The sequence below is a fragment of the Drosophila sechellia genome, unplaced genomic scaffold, assembly GCF_004382195.2.
Source record: "Drosophila sechellia strain sech25 unplaced genomic scaffold, ASM438219v1 U_164, whole genome shotgun sequence".
NCBI classification, from domain to species: Eukaryota; Metazoa; Arthropoda; class Insecta; order Diptera; family Drosophilidae; genus Drosophila; species Drosophila sechellia.
Genome location: NW_022611104.1, coordinates 62,647 through 65,662, shown reverse-complemented (window position 1 = coordinate 65,662; position 3,016 = coordinate 62,647). Strand labels below are relative to the sequence as shown.

The following is a 3,016-nucleotide window of genomic DNA, read 5'->3' as shown; positions in this document are numbered from 1 at the left end:
CTTGCTCCTCAAGTACCTGAAAAATAATAATAAACGCAACTATATAAACAAATATACATCAATATAAGACTTACCTTAAATTAAATTCCACTCAACGTACCTGAAACAACATAAACTTATGCAATCATAAAAAACAAATAGCATATATAATACTTACCAAATACTATTTTTGCATTCACTTCCATGGCTATTCCGTTGCGGCGGCCCTCTGCAACAAATCTCGAACCGGCGGCCCCAAGCTGCCAATCCTGACGCTATGGCCACAAGACGCGGCGCACCTGGCTTCTCTCGGTGACAGACCGAGCTACAATCCGCACTGACGACTTCTCTGCCACAACAAGACGAACAGCAGCTCTATAAATACGCAATGACAGCTGTGCGGGATTCATCTTGCCACTGACGATAACCAAATGACGGCTGCGCTGGATGTTGCAACCGAGAACAAAGCACCTGCTACGCCGGCCGGACACACTTATTGCAAGTGGCCCACTCTCAGCGACCGCAACAGATTACAGCCAACTTACAACAAAAACTCACCTGTAATGACAACTAATGCTCCTCAGCGACTCGATGCTTCCGTCCTTCTGGCGGGAGTACCTGAAAAGAAACAAATTGTATAATGTTAGTCTCTAATTTCAATGTTTTTTGTAAAATCACTACAATTTATTAATGTAAACAAAACATGCAAGACGATAATGTAACCAGTCCATGTCTCTGTCTATAATCTAAAGCCTACGAAAAAAAAATACTAACTTAATATTAAATACTAACTATGTCCAAGCCCCAAACTCACCTCATGCAATGTTAAACTCTAAATTCAAATAATTGTACCTACATATTGCATAAAATGTAATCAAAGGCAAAATAAATTTGTGGATGCGGAACGGAATTCATTCTGTCTCCGTACCTCCACCTACAAAGTTTTAAAAGCAACCTTCAGGACATTGATACCACCGACCGATATAGAATGCAAAAACTATGGAAAACTACAAACACAATCAAAAAGCAACCCCGACCCTGCTGGCCGATTAAAAAGGACAATGAAGACAACCGCCTAAGAACTGACTACCCCTGGACCAGGACCTTAGATGAAAAAGCTGAAGCTTTTGCAGCCCACCTTGAGTCCCGCTTCAAGCCAAATCAAAATAACGACGCCAAAGACAGGGATTTCGTCAGAAGTGAATTAGAAAAATTCAGATCTTTAGATACGAACGGCGAATCTGGTAACAGCACCTTCAAGCCAGTCACGCTGGCCGAACTAAATGAGCTGATAAACTCACTGGAATTAAAAAAAGCCCCAGGAACTGACAATCTTAACAACAAAACCTTAAAAAACCTACCCACCAAAGCCAGATTATACCTAATACTTATTTATAACAACATCCTGAAAATTGGACATTTCCCAAACAAATGGAAGCACGCAAGCATCTCAATGATTCCCAAACCAGGGAAATCACCTTTTGCTCTAAATTCCTACCGACCAATTAGCTTACTCTCTGGCCTTTCTAAACTACTCGAAAGAATACTACTGAAACGACTGTACGACATTGATTACTTTGCCAAAGCAATCCCATCCCACCAATTCGGATTCAGAAAGGACCACGGAACGGAACATCAGCTAGCCAGGGTGACTCAATTTATTCTAAAAGCCTTTGAAGAGAAAGATGTCTGCTCTGCCACTTTCCTTGACATTACGGAAGCCTTTGACAGAGTCTGGCACGACGGCCTACTATATAAATTATCCAGACTCATTCCCAGATACCTATTTGACCTACTTGAAAACTATTTATCTAATAGAACCTTCTCTGTCAGGATCGACGGTGAAACGACGTCTAGGATAGGTAAAATTAGAGCAGGAGTTCCTCAGGGCAGCATACTGGGCCCGGTCCTCTACTCAATATACTCATCTGATATGCCCTACCCAATCGTAAAAGACTATATGCGCCACATATCCTTCCCCGATTACAACCAAACAAATACTATCTTAGCTACATATGCAGACGATACCATAATTCTTAGCCGGTCTAAATATACCAATATTGCGATTAACCTAAATCAAAATTACCTTAATGTTTTCTGTAGATGGTCAAAAAAATGGGACATAGCAATTAATGCAAAAAAAACTGGACACATTCTCTTCTCCCTAAAAAGAGAAGAAACAAATACATACACTCCTCCAACAATTAATGGACAAAGAGCCGCCAAATTAAACAAGCAACGCTATCTCGGGCTCATGCTAGACAGAAAACTGACCTTTGGGGCACACATAACGCTGCTAAAAGGAAAAACTATAGCTGCTTACAAAAAACTAGAATGGCTAGTAGGAAAAAATAGCCACCTACCTAAAAACGCAAAGGTTCTCCTCTGGAAACAAATTGTCTCCCCAATCTGGCATTACGCCATTGCAATATGGGGCTCTCTGGTATCGGACACCCAAGCAAATAAAATTCAAACAATGGAAAACAAATTTATCAGACGAATCATTAACGCCAGCAGATATACGAGACAAGCAACCATTAGGACAATTTATAACATTAAATCATTCGAGGAAATTTTTGACAAAGCAAGCCAACGCTACGCCAACTCCCTTACTGACCATGAAAACCCTCTAATAAATGACCTCCTAATCAATGCCTACAAGCCTACCAGACTGGAACCAAGCAGAAGCAGATACGCCAAGCAATTCTCAAAATATTTCCTGCCTCTTCAACAACACCAACCAAAACCACCTGCGGAACCCACCTATAGCTCCATACATGATTATACAAAAAACGAGGAAGCTGAAATAGTCGTCAAAATGAGAACCAAATACAGACAGACCCTTCCAACACTCCTCCTGATTGCTGACCAAGAATTAGAAATAAGGCAATCCATAGCTGAGAAAATGAGAGTGGAAAAGGAAAAAGCCGATAGGAGAAAAGCTCTAAGAGAAGGGACCACCCAAGACAGATGGTGTGAACTTGAAATAAATTAATATATATACAGCAAATTATTCAGAAAAGGACTAAGGACCAGA

The 3,016-nt window shown here is 40.7% G+C and overlaps 1 long non-coding RNA gene across 3 annotated transcripts; it reads right to left on the bottom strand.

Moving 5' to 3' along the window:
• LOC116802566 lies at window positions 1–681 on the bottom strand. Of its 3 annotated transcripts, XR_004362843.1 has the most exons (5): window positions 661–681; window positions 538–597; window positions 158–374; window positions 75–100; window positions 1–16 (listed from the first exon to the last, which is right to left on the bottom strand). It is a non-coding gene; the product is annotated as an uncharacterized LOC116802566 (long non-coding RNA). The 3 variants fall into 3 exon arrangements; XR_004362842.1 differs by lacking the exon at window positions 661–681 and having other exon boundaries at window positions 538–648; XR_004362844.1 differs by lacking the exon at window positions 661–681 and having other exon boundaries at window positions 158–354; window positions 538–648.
• Window positions 682–3,016: the final 2,335 nt, after the last annotated feature.